This window comes from Amblyomma mixtum, chromosome 3 (genome assembly GCF_055824585.1).
Source record: "Amblyomma mixtum isolate Tamu chromosome 3, ASM5582458v1, whole genome shotgun sequence".
Classification (NCBI taxonomy): domain Eukaryota; kingdom Metazoa; phylum Arthropoda; class Arachnida; order Ixodida; family Ixodidae; genus Amblyomma; species Amblyomma mixtum.
The window spans coordinates 39507492-39532030 of NC_143014.1; the positions used below are offsets into that span (position 1 = coordinate 39507492).

General features: G+C 50.6%; 2 non-coding genes across 2 annotated transcripts; one reads left to right on the forward strand and one right to left on the reverse strand.

The window, feature by feature from the left end:
* Nucleotides 1-1702: 1702 nt before the first annotated feature.
* Nucleotides 1703-1786, reverse strand: TRNAL-UAA (transfer RNA leucine (anticodon UAA)). Its single transcript has one exon. It is a non-coding gene; the product is annotated as a tRNA-Leu (tRNA).
* A 6482-nt stretch (nucleotides 1787-8268) lies between these two features.
* TRNAL-UAA (transfer RNA leucine (anticodon UAA)) lies at nucleotides 8269-8352 on the forward strand. The gene has a single exon. It is a non-coding gene; the product is annotated as a tRNA-Leu (tRNA).
* Nucleotides 8353-24539: the final 16187 nt, after the last annotated feature.

Sequence of the window (24539 nt, forward strand, 5' to 3'; positions counted from 1 at the left end):
GCTGAACTTCAAACTCAGTTTTATTGGAAAAAAAAAACACGCATCTTTTTATACAGGAATCTACGAACATACGCACCGTCAGTAAAAACGTCACACCCAAACGTGCCTATCACAGATAAAATCACCAAAAATCAAAGGTGCGTTCCCCGAGGCATTATCTACTATGCAGCAGGCTCATTTATTTAGCTGCTATAGCTACAGATGAAGCACTGACGCACCCATTTTTCTTTCTAATGGTGTGGAATGCCTCAGCCAGTTCCGTAGTGCGCATGTCCGTGTGCCGGTACAGCACCTCCGTATCTGCAGAAAAACGGACTGCATTGACACGTGAAGCACTGCTTTGCTAAATTAGTTTTCATCTTTCCTAATGAGTTAGCATGTTCCATTAGCCTCACATTAACACATCGGCCAGTCTGGCCTATGTAGGTGCGGCCACAGGAAAGAGGTGTTTGATAAACCACACACTTGCTACCCGGAACGTATCCCTTTACATGTTTAACGTGACATCTGTTCCTCCTGCGTCCTTCGCATTTCCTTGGAACGGCCGCGCCTATATTTTCTAGTTTGTTAGGGGCTGAAAAAAGGACATCCACACCGCGCTTAGCACCCACTCTCTTTAGTCTGTGTGATAGGGCGTGTATATATAGTAAAAAGCTGTTTAACCATGGCAGTGAAGAGGTCCTCTCCTCACCAAATGGGAATTAGCCTGGCAACACAAGAGGTGCAAAGAAGCGGGCTATCCCGACTGTGTTCTTGTGTCGAGCGCAGACAAAGTTATCCGCACATTGAAGTCATCGGAGCATGGCTTGGACCGGCGAAGTGCGTCAAAAGAACGCAAGCAAGTGGTTGTCATGCGATATGTACCCGCCCTATCACACAGGCTAAAGAGAGTGGGTGCTAAGCACGGTGCAGATGTCCTTTTTTCAGCCCCTCACAAACTAGAAAAGATAGGCGCGGCCGTTCCAAGGAAATGCGAAGGACGCAGGAGGAACAGATGTCACGTTAAACATGTAAAGGGATACGTTCCGTGTAGCAAGGGCGTGGTTTATCAAACACCTCTTTCCTGTGGCCGCACCTACATAGGCCAGACTGGCCAATGTGTTAATGTGAGGCTAATGGAACATGCTAACTAACTAGGAAAGACGGAAACTAATTTAGCCAGCACTGCTTCACGTATCAATGCAATCCGTTCTTTGCAGATACAGAGGTGTATCGGCACACGGACATGCGCACTACGGAACTGGCTGAGGCATTGCACATCATTAGAAAGAAAAATGGGTGTGCCAGTGCTTCATCCAGAGCTATAGCAGCTAAATAAGTGAGCCTGCTGCGTAGCAGATAATGCCTCGGGGAACGCACCTTTGATTTTTGGTGATTTTAGCTGTGATAGGCACGTTTGGGTCTGACGTTTTTACTGACCGTGCGTATGTTCGTAGATTCGTGGACTGTATAGAAAGTTGCGTGTTTTTTCCAATAAATCAGAGTTGTAAGTTCAGCGCAGTCTTTGTGTCACTCTTTGCTCGTGTCCTCGCTGTGTAGCGCCGCTGCAAAAATTATAAAGCCTCCCTTTTTAATTTGTATCCGACACCAGAGGAAAGAAAAGAAAACAGGAAAGTGCTGCTTAATAGAAATGTGTATTAGCGTTGCGCACTTACAACGTTCACAGTACGTCCAAAAGAAGCAAAACCTAAAAGAGAGATATTGTCAGAAGTGGGGTTCGAACCCACGCCCTCTTGCAAGGACCAGAGCTTAAATCTGGCGCCTTAGACCGCTCGGCCATCCTGACCATTTTTTTTTCTTCAACATGGTATTTATTACAGTGATGTAATGTTCTATGTACATGAACTATATACAAGCCATTATGAAAACAGTGGTAAACAATACATATTGAAAAGACCATGCACTAGAAAAGGTGCAATGCAGAGCACATCACTAATAGTGAGTGCCATTCCGGTTCGTACTCAGTCTGGGCATACACGTCTCTTAGATGAACAACCATTCGACTGAAGTGATCCTTTGTAGACACAACAGGTTCACAGTGTCTGTCCATCATGCGGGTTTTCCAGAGGCTGTGCAGTCCAATCAGAAAGAATATGTCTAGGGGTTCATCAACAAATGGCAGCGCAGTGAGATAGCGAACAGAATGTGGAGTCAGATGAATTCTTTTTTTAAATGTGCGTTGCAGGATATCCCAGAAGAGTACTGCATCTTTGCAACTGATGAAACAATGCTCAATTGTTTCTGGTTCATCACAAAGGCGGCAATTAACGGTAGACACAAAAATGCCCTTTTTCTCTAACCATGTTCTAACGGGCAACGTACCGGTGTGTAACTTAAAGAAAAAGGTCTTTGTACACGGCGAGACTGGCATCTTACGTACTCTTTTGAGTACGTCATGCCCCGGTAAACCAAAATACAGAGAGCGGTACATGGGCGGAGGGAAGAGCATACTAATCAAATCCTTATACAACTTTTTCCTCGACACCAAAAAAAAGGAACTCAGGAGAAAAACGAACAAGTAGGAAACGGACAGCCAAATACACCTCTTGCATTATGCCCCACAAACACGGACGGTCACAAACATTGGAAGACACAATGAGGTTCGGTAAAACATGAACTAAATTTGTTTGCAGGAATGAACGTACTATTGGGTGTGTAGTGTTACGGAAAAACATGAAACGTGACACTATCTGTCGGACATACAGGTGAACTAGACCAAGGCCGCCAGCGCTTACAGGCCGAAAAAGATTATCACGCCTCATGGATTCAAAAGACGAATCACACACAAAAGTAGCGAAAACCCTGTGAAAACGCTGGATAGGAAGTCTTGCGCAATGAATAATTTGCAGTACATAATATATTTTAGTGGCGAGAAACAGATTACAGGCGGTCGCCCTGCCAAAAATTGAGAGGCCATGGGGGACAAACGTTTGAGCATAGCGCTGAAGAGTTGACACGCGGTCTTTCCAATAATGTGCGCTATGCTTATAGGCACTCAAAGGGACGCCAAGGTACTTTGGTGGCCTGCATGTCCATGTTATACCAGCATATTCAGCAGGTGTCGAACCCCAGCTACCAAACCAAAGACCGCGCGACTCTTAGAGCGATTAATCCGACTTCCTGACACCGAAACAAAGTCATCCGTTAAACGAATAACCTCATCGATGCTTGGCTTATCAGTACAAAAAAACGCAAGGTCATCTGCATAAGCCTATACCTTCAGTTCGTGGCCCATTATTCGGAAACCATTGACAGCTCTACTGTTTATAACACTTATGCAAAGTGGCTCCAAGTATAATGCGAACAGGAGCGGAGACAGTGGGCACCCTTGTTTCACCGAAGACTGAATTGGGACTGGTCGCGAGAGACAGCCATTAACAATCAAGCGCGTGGTACAGGATTTGTAACAAAGGCGTATGCCAGTAGAAAGTATTGAACTGAGATTGACGTGATTTAAAAGTGCAAAAAGAAATGAATGGCACACTCGATCAAATGCCTTTGCCAGGTCAATTTGCAGCATTGCTAATTGTTCTTGAGCGTCACTGCAATACTGCAACACCGTACGCGCTACATGTAGGTTAGATTGTATTGATCGTCCCCGCAAGCCACATGTTTGATGAGGCCCAATCAAAGTAGACATTGCAAGCTGCAGCCGATTTGACGGTACTTTAGCAAAAATCTTATAATCTACATTAGAAAGCGTGATTGGTCTGTAGCCATCTACAAATCGAAGTTTTTCCTTATCCTCGGTTTTTGGTATAAAGACAATATGACTTTGCGTAAATGACTGAGGCAGAAATTCAACATCAATACTTGTCTCAAAAATTTGGAGCAGGACAGGGGCTAGAACGGATTTAAATGCCTTGTAAAATTCTTCTGAGAGGCCGTCAGGCCCCGGAGTTTTCGAAAGCGGCAATTGATCAATTGCATCTTGCAATTCACCCAAGCTTAAAGAGCCACTTATTGCCTTGCACTCATCCTCATTGAGTGGGTTAATCATGGACACCAATCGCGCTATATGATCATCATCAGCAGTGCTAGACGTGGCAGCAAACAGAGAGCTATATTTTTTTCTTGATTGCATGGAAGAACTTCCGTAAAAAGGGGGAAAACTTCAATCAAACTTGTTCGCGTCTCAAGTTACCGGGCTGCTTAATACGAGCCCGCCATAGCCCTAACTCAACACTGCATCCCCATCAAAACATCAAAAATCAGGGAGACACACACATGCATCTAGGCACGGCACCCAGCTTGGAGGTTCTTCACGTGCAGCATACACACTCCTCACCAAAGCACACTGTTCACGAAACACAGATTTGGACGATCTTGGTGGCTCGGCATGTCTGTCCGTCATACGGCTTTTCCAAAGACCGAATAGTCCCATCAACACAAACAGATCATAAGGCACAACCGAGTTTTTGGCAACAGGCAGAAATCTAATAGTGTATGGTGTAATTTAAATGTCATTCTTAAGAGTTTGTTGTAGTATGTCCCAAAAGAACATGGCATCACGGCACAGGATGAAGCAATGATCAATTGTCTCAGGCACGTTACACAGACGGCAATTCACATTCCAGGGTACAAACATCTCCTTGTCATTAAGAAATGTCTTGACAGGCAGCCTCGCTGTGTGTAGTTTGAAAAAGTACGTTTTAGCGGCTGCCTGAATGCACATCCGCCTAACACGCTTTAGAACACTGATGTCTAAAGACCCCAGATAAGGCTGCCGATACAATGATGTAGGGAACAAAGACTCAGTGAGAACCTGGGTCATCCATTTTCTCGAGAGGCTATGCAGGTAATCTAAAGAGAAGCGAACAGTGAGGAAATTGAAGGTGTCAGCAACCTCCTTAAGGAATCCCCATAAAGTACCCTCACGAGCCTGCACAGTCGGTGCGAATAAGTAAGGCAAATGAAAACTAACCCGCCTAATGAGCACAGCTACCAGAAACGGGTGGTTTGCCGATTTGAAAAAGAAAAAACGGGAAACAAGTTGATGCACGAACAGGTGAACAAAGCCCACTCCACCACCCTCCAAGGGAAGGAACAAGTTGTCACGCCTCATGGGCTCCCATTGAGAGCGCCACACGAATGTTGCAAATACTCTGTGTATTGCTTGCACCTTCCTCCTCGCACAATGCAGGACTTGAAGGACATACGCGAGCTTTGCAAACAAAAATGGCTGAGGCTTAGCTTAGGTTAAGCCTAGTCAGATGCGAAGCATATTGTCGCCGAGTTGCATATCGAGCACGCCGCTTGGCTAGACGTTCTTCACGCTCTTCATCAGTCTCTGTAGCACGCCGCAACTTTTGCTTCTCATTCCAACGAGCAGCCCTGTCTCCAGGAGGCATCTCTATCCCGTGTACGCCTAGCAGAGGCAGGCGCACCCCCTTGTATACCGCCGCTCTAGCATCACGTGTTCACTACAGCGCACCTAGCGGCAGAAGAAGGAAACACATTGGTCGCGACGCCTCGCGCGACGGCGCGAGCTGGGGCCCCGTTTCTCCTATGTCGTTACGTCACGCATCACGTGGTCCTCCTTGGTCGCGACGCCTCGCGCGACGGCGCGAGCTGGGCCCCCGTTTCTCATCTGCTGTGACATCACGCACCACGTGGCCATCCTTGGTCACGACGCCTCGCGCGACGGCGCGAGTTGGGCCCCCGTTTTTCATCTGCTGTGACGTCACGCATCACGTGGTATGCCATGGAGGTCACGAAAGGTCAATGGTAACGACACCGCCGCGATCGAGGAGCTGAGTTGGGCTATTTTAGTATGCTTCGCATAAAATATGTTACAGACCTGTGCCCTCGCAAACACTGAGAGTTCCCTACCCATTCAAGCCTGTGTTTGCCGCCGTGTGTTTGCGGCCATCCCGACCACGATGTAGCGGCATCTATGACCAGATATTCACCCTCCGCAAGTGTATCTGAGTTTTCTCATACTTGGTGAGATTATATTTTGCACTGCAGGAATGAATCCACCGGTCCTCTCCCTGTATCGCCGCCGCGGTGGCTCAGTGGCTATGGTGCTCGGCTGCTGACCCAAAAGACGCGGGTTCGATCCCGGCCGCGGCGGCTAGAATTTCTTTGGAGGAGAAATTCTAGAGGCCCGTGTACTGTGCGATGTCAGTGCACGTTAAAGAACCCCAGGTGGTCGAAATTTCCGGAGCCCTTCACTACGGCGTCTCTCATAGCCTTAAAGGGACACTGAGGAGAAATTGAAGTTGGCTTGTATCGACAGAATACCAGCTCCTGATTACAAAAACGCCACTCATACTGACAACAAAGCTCTTGTAACGTAGAAAAGAGCAAGAACCAAAATACAGGTATCGCCGCCACACGCCAAACTCGCAAGTACAAGCGTGATGAGATCATAGAACAAAACAGTGTTGCTAGAACGAATGGTTCTAGCAACACCAGGAACCGAGAAACCATGCATCACTGAGGCGCAGCCAATGCATGCGCAAATCTCCTTGACGTCGCCAGATGGCGCCACGTGCCCGGCTGCTACGCGCGCTCCTGAAGCATCGGGACAAATCAGCGCCTGTTTTCCGGCGGTAGGCGGGCTCCCGGTATTCCGCTAGCGGTAACAAGGTACACGGTATGCTAAAAGCTGCATTCGATCCAGCCGTGGTTCTCTGCACCGCCGGAACCGGTTCACGGTGCGCTGCACCAAAGCGCTCGATTCACAGCGCCCCCTGCACCACCGTCCGCGATTGATTTTGGTGCAGTCGTGGTGCCGCTTCGGTGCAAGGAAACCGCGGCACCCTCAGAGACGGAGGTGCAGGATAGTGGTGCACGTGTTTGACGGCGTAAGCAGACGACGCGCGCAGCCGACGTTTTGTTTGTTAACATCAATGGCCAACTAAAGGAAGTTTTTCCCGTTTCTCGCGACAGCCTGGACAGCCTCTTGAATTCGAAGCTGAAATTCCTAGCTACTACGCTTTCGTAGTAGTTGGGGATCCTGTTGCGGTCTGTCCGAACTGTGTTGCTGCAAAAGAAAGCACCACGTCGGCTTCCTCATCTGCGCTGTCTTACGACTCAGAAAATTCCATAAAAGTGGATTCGGCGATGCCGTAGTCCATGACTCCACGAGGCACGAAAAACAGACGCGACGCACCGCAACACACGCGCAACACCACGACGGACGAGAACCGGAGAGCAGACGACAAGGCCTGTGCGTGCACGCGCTCGATTGAAAATCTCCGCACCAGTGATTTGTGACGCTGCTGACACGCTGCACCTGCACCAAGAAACTGGAATTGCACCGCGCCGGCACCAACGGAACTTTTGCAGAATTAGTTCAGAGAACCAGTTCTGAATCGAACAGACCTAAAGGTGTCTATTAGCGAGAACTTCGTTGACGACTTCGAGAACGAGATCCATTGTAACGCTGGCAAAACGCCAGTGCAAACGTAATCGAAGCGACTGTAGCGACGGCCGCAATAGCCGATAGATGCCTTCAACGTGCGGCCGGCAGTAGCTTTCTTTTCGGCTGCTGCTAGGCCCCACTGCTGGCAGCCAGAAATCACGGAGTCTGCGTTACGTCATGTGCACGTCATGTTTCACGTCTCTTAGTCCTCTGTCGTCATAGACGAATCCCAAGTTTGAATCAGAGCGGCGGGAAAAACTTTTTCAACTTCGAATCCAAATTTCTTAGAAATAAATGCATTTTTCGCTGCAAGCCAAGTGGCAACAAAGCCATGACATGCCGAACTATCGGATTTTGCTATAAAAAATATATTAATAGTGCTCTCCTCAGTGTCCCTTTAAGCTAGGTTCCTGCTCTCGGCCTGGCCGCACAGCTGTGTTTCTCGGCTTCGATATCCAAATTTCCACAGGAATCGCACTTTTTCCCAAGGCGGGGTGACGTGAGCGTGTTTTTGATCAGTCTTTTTAGCAAAGAGTTTGACCACTGAGAAGGACAGGCGTTTCGGTAGCGAGCTACTGCAAGCAGCGATTTTTGAAAATTCATTCTAAATTCTAGGGTCTACGCGGAGCTTTCAAATTTGACTCGAATACGCACAAATACCACCTCTAAAGATCTGTTGCACTAGAATATGTCCATCGAAATCATTTCAGGGTCCCTTTAAGCTCGGTCGTGCTCAGCGTTGCGACGAGGAGGAGGATACAGGGAGAGGACCGGCAGATTCATTCTGCGGTGCAAAAGTTAACCTCACCAAGTACGATATCTCAGCCGAACAGGTACATGTACGTTCATACACCTGCACAGAGTGAATATATGGTCATAAAAGTCGCTACATCGTAGTCAGTATGGCCGAGCGGTCTAAGGCGCCAGATTTAAGCTCTGGTCCTCGCAAGAGGGCGTGGGTTCGAACCCCACTGCTGACAAAGTTTCTTTTTATTTTTTGCTTTTAGGCCTATTGTTAACGCTCTACTTGCGGAACGCTAATATGCATTTCTATTAAGCAGCACAGTCCTGTTTGCTTTTTTTTTCCCTGCAGTCGGATACAACTAAAGCGCCAAATGCCCCTCAGATGATACACCCCAGAGCACAGCACGGTGTCAGGACGGAAAATTCGCTGCCCCGTCGCGCCTAGGCCTGGGCCGGGCTTGAAGCTACGGGCCCGGAAGGAGCTTCATTCGATTGTTCGGCAGTTGTCGGTTCCCCGACCATTGTGTGTGTTCTTAAAATCACACCTGCAGGCTTTGAGAAACGCCACTGAGGAAAAGCATGTTGGTTTAGCCGACGTCGTGTCTTTTAACACATACTATGCACTAAACAGGCGTTTTTGATTTTCGTCTCCACTGAACAGCAGCCATGAATTCTACTTGTTGCCCCTTGGTGGGAACAGCCGAAATAACAAAACGCAGACACAGAAAGGAACACACAGAACGTAGACGAAGAACGTAGATCAGCTTCGTCTACGTTCTGTGTGTTCCTTTCTGTGTCTGCGTTTTGTTATTTCGGCTGTTCCCACCAAGGAGTATGGACCAACTAGCTCAGTTTTCTACTCTTTTAACATGAATTCTACCTGTGAATTCTTGTTCATTAATGAAAAAGGAATGCTGCGGCTAAAAGGACGTTTTTGTATTTAGACACCACGAGCCGTAAAATATGTCTGCAGATTAGAAACCTAAAGGTAACTCGAAGTAGTTTTTACGCGTGCGTGCGGCCCTCTTCATTTAACTCTCGCAACTCTCAAGCGGCCTCACAGATGACATCACTGTTGAAAAAACGGTGCGGCCGGACCCGCCTCATCCTCACTTGCGCTCAGCGTTGCGACGAGGAGGAGGATACTGGGAGAGGTTTGGTTTTGGTTTTGTGGGGTTTAACGTCCCAAAGCGACTAAAGGCCGGTTCACATGCAAGCGACTGAGCGATTGAGCGGCGCGTCGCAGCGAAAATTTCCAACTTGTTGAAACCTCGCCGCTCGTCGCAGCGACGACTCAAAACAGGTTTTTCCGCCGCGGCGACAGGATTCGCTAGCATTTTCGCTGGCATGTGAAACAGGCTTAATTTTGCCGCACCTCGGGGATTCGGAGACACAGGCTGAGAGAGGAAGACGACGACAACCGTCGAAATGAGGACATCATCATCATCATCATCATCATCATCATCATCGTCAGCCGGAGCCGAAGGGGAGCGTGGAAGACGAAGGCCGGGCTGTCAGATGTGTTCGATGCGGACCAAGATGACACTGACGACAAGGGCCAGCAGTGTCCAGCGAGAATTTCGTGGCGCGGCGTTTTCGTCATCCTCAACCCCTACAAAGGAGTCAGAGGAAAGCATGGAGTCGACCACGACGTCCTTCGACGAAGAGGAGCGCCCTGTCGACGAATACCAGGTCTCCATGGAGATCATGCGAGGCATCCAGAACACGGAACCGATGCGGTTTGGTGCGCTGACGTTGGGCCGGCAGTCCGTCGTGAAGCAGTGGTCCACACAGGAGGTCAACGTGCTGGCCGACCAGAGCAAGGCCGCTGCAGAGTCAAGCCGGATCGAGAAGGGTGGTGGATACGTGTTCCAGAACCAGGCGGTGCCCCCATCGTCCAGCTCTGGTGGCACACCACCCTTCTGTGGGCCGCATGATATGCACCAGCGTGAGTGTATTCTTTGCTTACATCGCTTTTTCTTGTTTTGCTTCATTTTTCTTATTTTCACTGTACTTTTTTTAGCGTTCCGCCTTTCCTTGCGTGCGCTCATGTATCGGTGACATTATTTTCGTGCAGAGAACTCCTCCACACTCCTGCTTGACCATGGAGTCGAGGTTCGACAAGCGGCCGGCGGGACCGACTCTATGGTTAACTGCCGCACCTCACGGACTCCGGCCCCTGTGGTGGTGCCCACGGCGCCACTGCGCATGCTCAAGATTGTAATACCGATCTCCCACTAACAGCTGAAAAACGGAGAAGGTGGAGGAAGAACTTTAATAACTTTCATACGACTACTGCACTGTCGCTTGCTGACACTATCTGCGGTTGATTCTGCCGTGCTCTGCAGTACGGCATTTTCAGTTTCGCTGTCTAAGATCATGATGCGCTCATTGTTTTGATAAAGTTCTGTTCCAAATGTTTTGCCTTCAGAGCCATTCACTGTGACGCACTTTATGCGGTGGAGAGAGCCACGCGTGCTCAGTTTTATGTGTCTTAGTGTTTTGAGTATTTCTGCTGCACGCGGTTGCCCACACACGCCTGTGTGTTTGTGTGATTGATGAAGCTTTATATGCATATGTATACACCATCCGCTTCTAGAAGTTCCTTATGCAAGCTCCCGGGATGTCTCGCAAACAGCTGCAAGGGGATTAATCACGACGTCGGGACCATCGGCCGACGCCGGCTTTGAGGGCCACCTTTGAGAGGCATTCACCGCTTCGTTCTTGAATTGCATCTCTATGAGGGACATTCATAGCAGAACATTCGCGCGCTGACCTGCCGGCCCAGATGACTTGCCTATAGGCGATCCGGAAAGCGGGCGCTCTCGAGACGGTAAGGTCACGTGATGCAGGCGGGCCTGGCTCGTACTTTGAGTGCACACTTTCTGAGATGGATGTCGGGACCACTTCTGCACCCTGGAGCAGGGCGTGAGCGTTTCGCTGATTGGATCGACACACCCACATTTCTGTATGCCGATGCCGTAAACAAGTGACTGCGGGCGATTGCAAAACGCAAAAGGGACAAGCCGCTTGTTCCCTTTTATATTGCTTGTGCCTTTAAGTTCAATATCGCGAAATCCAGGAGGCAGAGCACGGCATTTAACAGAACCAGTTGCATCGGGAGAAGCAAGGTACGCCTTATAATGTATAACGCCTTATAACGCACTCAGTGCGTCTATTCGTGGGCCTCGATGTGCGTTACACCAACGGCTTTCTGTCCGACCGCAAAAATAAAACGTAGATACGGTACAATGTCATATAGCTTTCCTTGGAGCAGTATGAGTTCTTTATTGTGTGCTGGACACCGTGAGCCAGAAGTCACGTGATGTTGATTGCCGTCGTTATTACAGTGATCATCATCCAGGTTACATTGACGGCTGAAAAAGGCGCGTAGTTCTGAAAATGGTTTCTAATTACCCCTGCGTTACGCCAGCCGCGACTGCCCTGCATCAAAATTAGAACCTGATTATTCCACTGAAACATCTGCTGCCCTCGACTACACTTTGGTTCCGTTGGTTTCTGCCCGCCTGCCCGCCTGCCTGCCCGCCCGCCTGCCTGCCCGCCCGCCTGCCCGCCTGCCTGCCCGCCCTCCTGCCCGCCTGCCTGCCTGCCCGCCCGCCTGCCCGCCCGCCTGCCTGCCCGCCCGCCTGCCCGCCTGCCTGCCCGCCTGCCCGCCCGCTCGCCTGCCCGCCCGCCTGCCCGCCCGCCTGCCTGCCCGCCCGCCTGCCCGCTCGCCTGCCCGCCCGCCCGCCCGCCTGCCCGGCTGCCTGCCCGCCCGCCTGCCCGCCCGCCCGCCTGCCCGCCCGCCTGCCCGCCCGCCCGCCTGCCCGCCCGCCTGCCCGCCTGCCCGCCTGCCCGCCTGCCCGCCTGCACGCCTGCCCGCCTGCCTGCCCGCCCGCCCGCCTGCCTGCCCGCCTGCCCGCCCGCCTGCCCGCCCGCCTGCCCGCCTGCCCGCCTGCCCGCCCGCTCGCCTGCCCGCCCGCCTGCCCGCCCGCCTGCCCGCCCGCCTGCCCGCCTGCCTGCCTGCCCGCCTGCCCGCCTGCTTGCCCGCCCGCTCGCCTGCCCGCCCGCCCGCCCGCTCGCCTGCCCGCCCGCCTGCCCGCCCGCCTGCCTGCCCGCCCGCCCGCCTGCCCGCCCGCCTGCCCGCCCGCCTGCCCGCCTTTCCGCCTGCCCGCCCGCCCGCCTGCCCGCCTGCCCGCCTGCCCGCCTGCACGCCTGCCCGACTGCCCGCCTGCCTGCCTGCCCGCCCGCTCGCCTGCCTGCCTGCCCGCCCGCCCGCCCGCCTGCCCGCCCGCCTGCCCGCCTGCCTGCCCGCCCGCCTGCCCGCCTGCCTGCCCGCCCGCCTGCCCGCCTGCCTGCCCGCCCGCCCGCTCGCCCGCCTGCCTGCCCGCCCGCCCGCCTGCCCGCCTGCCCGCCTGCCCGCCCGCCCGCCTGCCCGCCCGCCCGCCTGCCTGCCTGCCTGCCTGTCTGTCTGTCTGTCTGTCTGTCTGCCTGTCTGTCTGCCTGCCTGCCTGCCTGTCTGCCTGTCTGTCTGCCTGTCTGCCTTTCTGTCTGTCTGTCTGTCTGTCTGTCTGTCTGTCTGTCTGTCTGTCTGACTGACTTGTACATGGCACAGCAACACTGAGAGACATGCAGCACGCATGCAGCAGAGAGCTCGAAATAAATTTCGGCCTCTTGGGCTTCATTAACACGCGCATAAATCTCTGCGTAAGGGCGCTTTTGCATTTTGCGGCCTTCAAAATGCTGCACCAATTTCGCAACGGCATCCACCCATGCCTTAGATCAAGATGGTCACCCAGACATCCTCGCCATCTGGAAGATCTTTATTATCGACTTCGTCTAAAAACTGCGTTTACAAACACCTTACAGAACATTCAGTTTAGGTCAAACGAACTGTCCATATTATGACAACTGCGGCTTAGTAGATACAGCGAAGCATATTTTGTACGAATACCCAGCGTACGCTGAGGAGCGTGTCATTATGAACATCTTATGGAATCACTCACTCAAGTGCCTTTAACACTGGACTGTGTATTAGGACCCTTATCTTGCCATAGAGAGGAGAGATGCGCTCATGAGCAGCCGTGTCATTAGACAGGAAGGAATATTTATTGAACTTCGGTACAGAGCTCACGATGAGACAATGCTCACGCATTCAAAGCACGTAAGCAGTCTTAAGCGCCCTCCATTTTTGTCGTTCCCTTCCCCTCAGCTCAAATATCCGTAGTCGCTTGTGCTGACGCCCTGAGCGAGTTTCCTAGTGGCACCAAAGCGATGGCCTGCCGTCGCCATTAAGTGGGTGAGAGCGAGAAGGAGTAAAAGTTTGTCATTTAACTTCGCAAAGCGACACATGTGGACTGTGAGGAACCCCGTATGGCGGAGGGGTCCGGATTAATTTCAACTGGAGTTCATTGATGTGCGCTGACATCGCACGGCACGCGGGCATTCCTGTGCATTGCCCCCATCGAACTAGGGCCGGCGCGTCCGGACGGAAACTCGCGACCTTGGCATCAGTAGCCGAACGCGAAAGTCATAGGGAAGAAAAAAATAAACACGACGGTGCTGCTTATTAAAAATGTGCATTAGCCTTGCGCACGTACAGCGTTTGCAGTAGGTCCAAAAGGAAATCCCAACAAGAAATATTGTCAGAAGTGGGCCCACGCCCTCTTTCGAGGACCAGAGCTTAAATCTGGCGCCTTAGACCGCTCGGCCGTCCTGACCATTTTTATGACTATATATTCGCTCTGTGCAAGTGTATATGCGCACATATCCCTGTTAAGCTCAGTTGTCACATGCTTGGTGAGGTTATATTTTGCACTGCAGGAGTGTATTCGCTTGTCCTCTGCCTGTGGATATTCGAGTGAAATCTGAAAGCTCTGCGTGGACCCTATAATTCGGAATGAATTTTTAAATTTCGCTGCTCGCAGTAGCTCGCCACCGATTAGGGCGACACACCTCACCGCGCATCCCCTGCACGGAGGACGTCAGTGGTCAGAAGAGCAAGCCTTCAAGCTCGCCCCGTCTGCCCACGGACCTGATCGGGGTAGAGGATGGGCGGTGAGGCGTGTCGCCCTAATCGGTTGCGTGCTACTGCGAGCAGCGATTTTTAAATCTTGATTCTAAATCATAGGGCCCACGCAGAGCTTTCAGATTTGACTCGACCATCCACAATGACCACCTCTACTGATCTGTTGCACTAGACTATGCCCACGGAAACTATTTCATGGTCCCTTTAAGTAACCGAGGAGCGTTTCATGTCAGCGATCTGCGCACGCGCAAAATCCTAGCGGCGACTAATGAAAGAAATCTGCACACCGGGTTCCGACGCCGCGGCCCTAGGAAAGTTACCGCATGGAAAGCGATGAAAACGACGTCACCGCTGCCGTGTGATTGCATGCTTTTATTAATGCAGGAATGCTTTTAGCGCTACATTTTCACCTGTCTTTGTCCGCAGATTTTTGTCCGTTCGTCAGTCCATACCTGAGACGTACTAGCGGAGACGTAAAGCGGTTTTGCCGGAAGCACGCGCAGTGATATGGATGGGGCTGGGCGGGGCGACTGTTGAATGGTACGACAAAACAGCGCTGACGGACGGGACGGAAGAAGGAGAGACAGACACATGCGCTGAACTAAGAACCAAATGGTTTATTGCGAAAGAGTGGGGGTAATATAAAGCATAGAAGGGAAGAAAGTGCGGGACGAACATGACATGGCATACATACGGGAAATCATCTCTGATTAAGAAAGGCGATCTCCTGTGGGAATAGAGCCACCGATGGTTGTCTTACACATGAGTTGCCTAATGCGTGGATTTGAAAAGCCTCCGATATATCAGGCGCGAGGTGTGATCTCTATACTTGGCGATGGTAGTGGTCTGGTTCAGAAACGCCTCACATTCATTGCAATCTGTGGAATGAATGGGCATGTTATTTCGGCGTGACTGGTTTGCAATATCTTTCACGTGCTCGCTTAGCCGTTCCGAACCAACCAGCCCAACTCAGCCCTTTCCTTGGGCCTAATTTGCACGCGCAGGAGTCGTCCGGTAACATCGGTATACGTCTCCGCTAACATGTCTCGGGTTGGCTGAAAACGTCTATTGACTACCTACAACTACGCGGCTATCACTGCCCCGTGCAGATAGAAAGCCATTGAAAAAAAAAAAGAGATCTGAAAGAAAATATTGAAAGAAAAAAAATAGCCTACGCACGAACCGCTTCTGCACAAGCGACTGCTACAGCTACAGATACACCCAATGCTCCCATGTCAACCGGCATGGAGGTTATAGAAGCAAAGGGGCACTTGGTAATGTAATAGTTAGCTCGGAATAAATCTGACAATAGCAATGACAGCGTTTCTGAACACTTACTTTAAGGTCGCACGCACCGTACCATTGAAGAAATGTAAATACTGATATAAAATACAGCCTACGAGAGGTAAACTTTATGCACTTATGAAGGCATAGTATCCGTAGAAGGACCAGAGAGACACTCCTTGAATATTTGAAAGCGTTGCATTTTTTATGCTTTAGGAACACACAGTTCCTTCCTTTGCTGCATTTAAGTTCCTGGACGAAACAGCTCACCTACAGCTCATTTGAGTATTCTGCTGTGAGCAATGTGACACATTTAATTAATGAGCAATTGTGCTAAATTCGACGCAAATGGCCAAAAGTTACAGTGTGTGCGAAATTTTTGCGTTGCAGGGCTGTACTGAGCATGAATGCAATGTTTGCTGCGCTAGCTTACAGGCTGCGCTTTTTGACTGCGCTATTAGGTGGGGTATTGCTCCATAACGTTTCCCCGTCCTCCAATTCTGACACAGAGACTGCCGTGGATTGCTGGTAACTGAATTTAATACTGGTTAACTTTTTTTTTTAATAGGCCAACGGCTAAAGGATACTTATGTTTTCTGGCCATGACTCGCCAGTGACCACGCGGTGTAAAATTCTTTTGTATGCAGTCGCTTCAAATTTCAGGGAACATGTAATACATGTTTCATGGAACATGGAACATGTTTCAGGGAACATGTAATAAGGGGTGGGAGGTCCATAGGCTCGCCAGGTGGCTCCTAGCCCTGAGCGCACGGCGACCCGTTGGGCTCGGTTCACTGCTCGGAGCGCTGCAGATCCATCGGGGGATGTCCGAGGGACAGTCATGGAGAATCACATCACATCAATTTAATTTCCTTAAAGACCCCTTTCGGGCTGTTACATAAGGAGTGCTGCATAATGTGATGTAGGTGACCCTTGGAAGATAGCAAACATCTCGCGCGTATCTGTCGTGCTCAGAGGTCAAATTCGTTTCTGAAAAGACTGATAAAAACACGTTGACGTCGCTACGCCGAGGCAAAAAGTGCGATCCCTGCGGAAATTCGGGGCCGAGGAACGTGGCTGTGCGGTCAAGCTGAGAGTAGGAGCACAGCTTAATTCCTCGGCGCGCCTTTATTTTGCCGCACCTCGGGGATTCGGAGACACAGGCTGAGAGAGGAAGACGACGGCGACCGCCGAAATGAGGACATCATCATCATCATCATCGGCAGCCGGAGCCGAAGGGGAGCGTGGAAGGCGAAGGCCGGGCTGTTGGATGTGTTCGATGCGTACCAAGGTGACACTGGCTACCAGGGGCAGCAGTGTCCAGCGAGAATTTCGTTGCGCGCCGTTTCCCGCGGTTTCCGTGAAGCTTTATATAAATATGTGTGCACCATCCACACGTACACCTTTTACGTCGCGACCTTCAGTTTGAGTGCCACCGTTCAGGGACATTCGCGCTGCGTTCTTGAACTGTATCTCTACGAGAGGCATCCACAGACAAACGTTTGCGCATTGACCTGGCGGCTGAGAAGACTTGTCTAGGTGACCCGGAAAGCGGGCGCTCTCGAGACGGTAAGGTCACCTGATGCAGGCAGGCCTATCTCGTACTTATGTAGGTACCACTTTTGCGCCCTGGAAAAGGGCGTGTACGTTTCGCTCAGTGGTAAAATATCTAAATTGGTTCCGACACACCCATTTTTGTGTATGACGTTGCCGTAAACAAGTGAGCGTGCTTAATTGCAAAACGCAAAAGTTACAAGCTGCGTGTTCCCTTTGATATTGCTCTTGCCTGTAGGTTCTATATCGCGAGATTCAAGGAGGCAGAGGTCGCCATTCCACAGAGCCAGTTGCATCGGCAGAATGTGGAGCCAGATACGCCTTTACATGTAGGAAAGCATTCAGTGCCTCTATTCGCGGACGTCGGTGTGCGTTACATCCACGGTTTTCTGTCCGAGCGCAAAAATGAAGTTTAGATACAGTACAATATCACCTAGCTTTGCTTGGAAGAAGATTTTTTCTTTACTGTCTGCTTAACACCGCGAGCCAGAAGTGCTCATGTGACGTTTATAATCGTGGTTAATACAGTGATCATCATTCAGGTTACATTTACGGGTTGACAAAGGCGTAGTTCTAGCGGTGGTTTCTAATCATCTCTGCGTTGCGCTAGCCGCGACAGGCCTGCATAAAAACTCAAACCGTATTATTCCACTTAAACCTCTGCTTCCATCGACTGCACTTTCGTTCCATTGGTTTCTAAGTCGTCACGGCCAAGGCAATTTTTCAGTGTCAATTTTAGAACCCAGGTCAACTCGCATTTGTTCAGACTGACTGACTGACTGACTGGCTGTCTGACTGACTGACCGATTGACTGACTGACCGATTGACTGACTGACTGACTGACTGACTGACTGACCGACCGACCGACCGACCGACCGACCGACCGACCGACCGACCGACCGACTGTCTGTCTGTCTGTCTGTCTGTCTGTCTGTCTGTCTGTCTGTCTGTCTGTCTGTCTGTCTGTCTGTCTGTCCGTCCGTCCGTCCGTCCGTCCGTCCGTCCGTCCGTCCGTCCGTCCGTCCGTCCGTCCGTCCGTCCGCCCGTCTGTCTGTCTGACTGACTGACTGACTGACTGACTGACTGATTTTTACATTGCAGAGCAACACTGAGGGCTATGGAACACGCTGCAGGGGAGAGCTCGAAATTTCGACTACATGAGGTTCATTAGCATGATATTCATTAAAATTGTGCGCCAATTTCTGCACTGCATCGACCCATACCTCAGGTCAAGGTTGTCCCCCAGACATCCTCGCTATCTGGAAGCTCTTCATCATCGACTTCGTCTAAACACTGTATTTACAAACGCCTTACATAACTTTCCGTTTACTGCAAGCGAACTGTCGGTATTGCGACAAATGCGGCTTAGTAGATATAGTGGAACATATTTGATCAGAATACCCAGCGTACGATGAGGAGCGTGCACATTAGGAACATCTTATGTAATCATCACTCAAGTGCCTCTAACACTGGACTGTGTATTAGGACCAGCCTGCCATAGACAGCACAGACACGCTATATGATTGTTATTTGATTATATAGATGAAATCGGCCTTCTAGTCAGACTCCATCTCCACTCCCTTCGTTCAGGGCTCTCACTGCGCATTCCCTGTGCAGCAAACTTCGTCATCCCGTTTCCTACACCTGTCGCATTCCATCTTTCTCTCCCCGAATCCCTTCACCATGCACAGTAGGAAGTCAGCGGATTTAAACGCCGGCTAAATTACCTGTTTTTAAAATAAAGAGCCCACCTATCTCTCTCAAAATTCTGCTGCCACGGCCGATATCGCAACCGCGACCTTGGGCTGAGCAGCCGATCGGCGTGCAGCCGCGGAACCAGCTGGAGCGGATAGCTTTTGCTCTTTTTAATAATCCACGCTACTCTCCCGTTCTTTGTTGCGGTGAGTTCTAATCGCAGCTCGGGAGCATTCCGCCTGCGCCAGAGAGCGCGTGATTTATGCACACGCCGCTAATCTGCACTTGGGGCGTGTGCACAAAACCGAAACAGCGCAGAGAATTCAGTGCAGACGTAACGTCTGGTGGTGTCCTGTTGCATTGTCTGCCGAGCCTAATCCGTACTGCCTGCTCTATTGTACCGGGGCATGGGTTTCTTTTTGCTTCGTCGCCTGGTGCAAGAGAAAGGATAGCAGTGGAGCAAAGGAAAGTGCATGTCATGGTACAAGAACGCGGACGGTTCGAATTGGGTGCTTCGGGCATTGCTACGCGTCATCAAGGAATAGAGTTTGCTCTGAACTTCCGGCGCAACTCATGCGATCTGTTTCAATCCTGGGGGCAAAAAAAAAAAAAAAAGCACCCGATTTCATCGCGATGCAGGGCTTCAGAGAAAGAATTTATGACGTCGTCTGGACCACAGCTACGCACTCGCCAGTGGCCGTAACCACTAGACTGTGCTAAATGAAAAGTTGGTTTGTAAATTTCAGTTAATTAGCTCATAGGTATGCTTTTCAAAATGATTGGCGTCCCGCGCGGCCCACAGCTTGGTCCTGAGAATATGTGCTTTCTCTATTTCGACCATCCTATATTGGGTGTTTTGTAGCGTGAGCTACAGTGGCCGTGGATGAGCAGTTTCGAGTGAGAGTGGATGAGCCAAGCTGCGCATGCGCGAGGAGCGAGTGACGTCACAGCTGCGCAGCTGGTGCGCCGGAGCCGCCGCCGCCGCTGCGCGGGGAGACCCGCCAGGTGGGCATTCCAGAACCGTGACGTCATAGACCTGGCAGACGCGCCGGCGTGCGTTCCAGAGGGTAGCAGACGGCCTATGGCTTGAGCGCCGCGTTTCTGGCACGACGTTTTCAATGCCAACGCAACACCTGCCACTACCGCCACTTAGCTTAAAACATGGTTGAGGTGTCCACTGTTCCAAGAGGGCAGTTATGCGCCTTCCCTCTGGTTCAGGTGTCCACTGAGATGTCGACACCTCGCCCTCACCTCACGCTAAGTATATCCTTGCATAGCAGAGCTAGGCCACTGTCAAATTTTTTTCGAAAGTGTTATCTTAAACACTCGGTATGTACTCCTTTACTACAATTTTTGTCGTGAGCTGGATTCGCCAGACTGCACGCTGTACATTGCACGCTTTAGTTTTCTTCGTAAAAGTTTTTAGCCCCACCATTTTACTTCCTTTTGCGGTCCTCAGCTATCGACTGCAATTCAACCTGTGGGTAACTCTGCAGGATATAATGTCATTAGCATTACCACTTTGTTTTTACCTTTCTCCAGTCCAGTGTTTCGAATACCTCTCGTGGACGTGCGTTGAGTAACAACGGGAAGTTTGGTTATCCCCGCCTTACACCCCTTCTTACTGGTATTTTACTGCTGCTTTTTGAGGACTGCAGTCGCTGTGCAGTCGTCCTCGGTGTTTTCCAGAACGTTCGCTCCTGCTTCCTCCGTGCCTTGATTGCGCAGTGCCAGCGTGACTCCTGATGTTGCACGAAATGAAGTGCTTTGTCATTTAATTTGCATCGTCGTAGTTCGGTGCAACAGAAATTCGAGGGCGCGGGGGGACATGAGTGGACTGCCTCCTTGCCCTCGACTTTAGACCACAAAATGGATGTCCTTGAAGCCAGAGAGCGTGTTGTCACAATGCTTCACACAGTTCATTTAGTTGCCTATATATTTTTTTTTGTACCATGCAAATTTCGTCGTAAGATTTATTACTTGAGTTCGTGAGTGATACCGTATCACACCGCATTAACGGATGTTTTTATATTTTTATTTTTCGGTGGTGTTTTTCGAGTGAAGAGTGCTGGTATGGTGCACGGCGTTGGGCGAGAGAAGTCGTTCCAGTTGGCCGTTGTATGGGCAAAAAGAAATACGGGCGCTTATTCTTTATTTGCGCCGGTTCGTAGCGTATACAGTGGCGAGATTTAAAGGTGCAGGCTCCTTTCTCAAGCCAGCCAGCCACATAGCAAACCCGAGTATTAAAACGGGGGAACTCTGGTACCCGTTTGAGGAAACCGGTGGGCACTACGCTATCACGCAGTTTTTCTGACAGCGACAGCTGATTGTATCAGGGTGCAAACATCGATGTAGTACAGTGATTCGCGCAGTGCAGCTCACCAGCAGAGAAGACGTACAGTCGACAGTCTAGAATATTTCTGCGATGTGATCACTGTTGAACATAACGCAAATGCGTGTCTTTGTGCAACATTCACTTCGAATTGCATATTACATGACAACAATCAATGCCGCGTGATCGCCAAAGCGCAGCGCGATGGCGTATACGACGCTATGACGAGACGCTGACGCTTCTTTGCGGTTTCTTTCGGACGCTTTTGCCTATATTAAAGCGAAAACATGTGTCCCATCAGCACGAAAGCCGGCGTCCGTCGCACGTGCATGGCGCAAAATTCCCCAGTGACGTCACCATGCTCTCGCGTGAAGTCAGCAGTAGAGCATAAGATAGCGACGTCTACGGCAAACAGAAATTTCCTGCGAAGTTGCGGGGAATTGAACTAAAGACGTACGGGTTACGAGGCGAGCACGGAACCCATAGGCCATGAAACCACATTGCTTCTTGGTGAATAAAGGTTAGCCTAATGTATGCGTTTCCTTACGACTGTATGCTGTCATTATAAAGGAAGGAATATTTAATGAGCCTCGCAACAGAGCTTACGATGAGGCAATGCTTTCTCATTCAAAGCACGTAAGCAGTCTTAAAGGGCCACTGATCAGTGGTCTCGACATTTTAGAAAAACAAGCCCACTGCATAGATGAGGCATGGAAGGTGGCCTCTGCGAAATACTAGAGCCATGTGCGCCCTGAAAAGCTGTAAAATTTCAAATCGAAGCCCGTTCGTTCTTTCCTTCGAGGAGCAAGTATCCTCATCCTCCATTCTGCCTCCCGAGCCTTCAAGTCGACATCATTTTGAAAAAATTCGCTAAAGGCACTCCATTGGTGCGTCTTTCTGACTGACGGGCGAAGGGTGGGCGTAGCCGGTTCGTCGCATCGTCTGCTCGTTGCGCGCACGCTTCCCGCAGCGCCTTCCGTTTTCGCATACAAGCCCGCCAACAGGAAAAAAAAAAAAAAACTGAGGAGGAAGCGTCCGGCGACAGCCTTGAAGCCTAGACATAAAAAGTAAAAATATAGTAATATAGTAAAACGGAGAGAGTCGATACATCCCCCTCCCCCCCCCCCTCCCCCTCCCCCGCCGTGATCACGCCACGTGGTAGCGTGCTATGATATCTAGCCCCGCTGCGCGCGCGCTCCCACCTCAGTTTTTTTTTTCCTAATGATTTTTTCCTAATGAGATTCCTAATGATACAAAAGCAATGGCCCACCGGCGTCATTGAGTGGGTGAGAACGTGAAGGAGTGAAAATTTGTGGTTTAACGTACGTCCCAAAGGGACACCTGTGGACTGTGAGGAGCACCGTATAGGGGAGGGCTCCGGATTAATTTAGACCAACTGGGGTTCATTGATGTGCGTTGACATCGAACGGTACGCGGACGTTTCTGCATTTCGCCCCTATCAAAATAAGGCCGGCGCGGCTGGGATCGAGCCCATGACCTTGGCATCAATAGTCGAACACCAAAGCCACTGAGCCACCGCTGCGGGCATAAAGTGTGGGAGGCGTGACGTACTTTCACCAGACGCCAAACCTAGGTTAAATCCAACGGCGGCATCACTGGAATCTGTCACGGTTAAAAGAAATATGAAGATTCCACTCCGTGCTTGCGAATTATCTTTGCCGTCAGGTGAGCCAGCGTGTTTTTGACATATGACGGTATTACCAACGCCCGAAAAACAGAAACCATACGAGGTCTGTTAGAAAAGTATCCGACTTTATTGTTTTTTGCGAACACCTGATGGATATGAAACAAGCGCGCTTGCATCAGGTGAGCTTGAACCTTCGTGCGCATGCACGAATTTTTTCCCGCCTCCCGATGGCGTCAGTCGCTGGGACGCAGCATTTGAGTGAGGCAGTGCGCAGTGCTCTCGTCGGTTTTTTATTGCAAGGAAAATGGCGGAGTGACAGGAGCAGCGCTACTGCATCAAATTTTGCCATAAACTGGGCGACAGCCAAGTGGAAACATTCGGAATATCCAGACGGCTTTCGGTGACGCCTCTATGAGCAGCACACAGATTAAGCAGTGGTACAATTGATTCAAAGATGGCCGCACATCGGTGGAGAGCGAGCCACGCTCCAATCGGCCATCAACATGCCGAAATGACCAGGTCATTGCCGAACTGAACGCTGTGGTGATGCGGGACCGTCGCGTGACAATCCGAGAAATTGAGGAAGAGGTGGACATCAGCAATTTTTCTGCACATTCCATTATCACCGAAGATTTGGCCATGGAGAGAGTTGCGGCGAAATTCGTGCCGAAGCTGCTCACGGTGGAGCAAAAGTAGCTTCGCGTTGAAGTCTCACAGGACATGCTGGATTCCACAAACAGTGACCCCGACTTCATCAACATCATAATCAATGCTGACGAGTCTTTGGTGTACGGGTACGACCCGGAAGCCAGATCCCAGTCCTCACAGTGTAAGCATTTCACGTCACCAAGACCAAAGAAGGCCCGCCAAGTGAGCAGCAATGTGAAAGTGATGCAGACTGCTTTCTTTTACTCCCTCTTTGTGGCAGACCACGAGTACGCACTCCACAGGGTCAAACAATAACCAAAAAGTACTACAGGGATGTCCTCTGTTGCCTACGTGATGCTGTGCGGCGCAAGAAACCGAAGTTGAGGTCAACATGGAAGTGGCGCATCCATCAAGACAATGCTCCTGCACATTCCTCGCACTTGATTCAGACTTTTTTGGCGAAAAACCAGACTCATGTAGTTCAACAGACTCCTTACTCTCCTGATATGGCCCCTGCGATTTCTGGCTGGTTCCCAACATCAAGAAGTCATTGAAAGAAGCGCGATTTCAGACAAGGAAGAACATTATGGCGGCAACGACAGCTGAGCTAAACTCCATTCCGAAAGGGGCCTTTTTGGAATACTTCCCACAATGGCAGCACCGCTGGGAGAAGTGTGTGGAATCCCAAGTAAACTACTTTGAAGGTGACTAGGTTTGCAACGCTCCAGTTATGCAAGTTTTTTTTCTACGGCCAAAGGTCGGATACTTTTCTAACAGACCTCGTATAGTGGGATACAACTCAAGAACGAAGCCACAAAATGCCCTTCAAAGGAGGCTTTCCAGCCAATGGCGTCCACTGATTTTCATGACGTCGCGGTTAATCCCTGGTCACGCTATAGCATGACAGGGGATTGACCACAGATTAATTGCGACTTCATGACAATCGGTCAGCGCCAATTGCTGGAGTAGAGCACCCCGCACAGGCCTAATCCTGAGGCCCGAGCCCGACCAAGGTCTGCGACTTAGAGCCAGGGCCCGCTAAGTTATCGCTTTACTGTACTTGGCCCGGTCCGCCAAGCTCGGAGTGGGCTCGGGCCCGTTGCCGCAGTAGCGAAAGATGTAAATTGCTCACTGCATGGAAGGGGGTCCGTATTATACACAAGTTATAAAGTGGCCAGAAAAGGGGTGAAATCGCTAAAACGCTTGCAAAAATTTCTTTGCTAATTATAAAAAG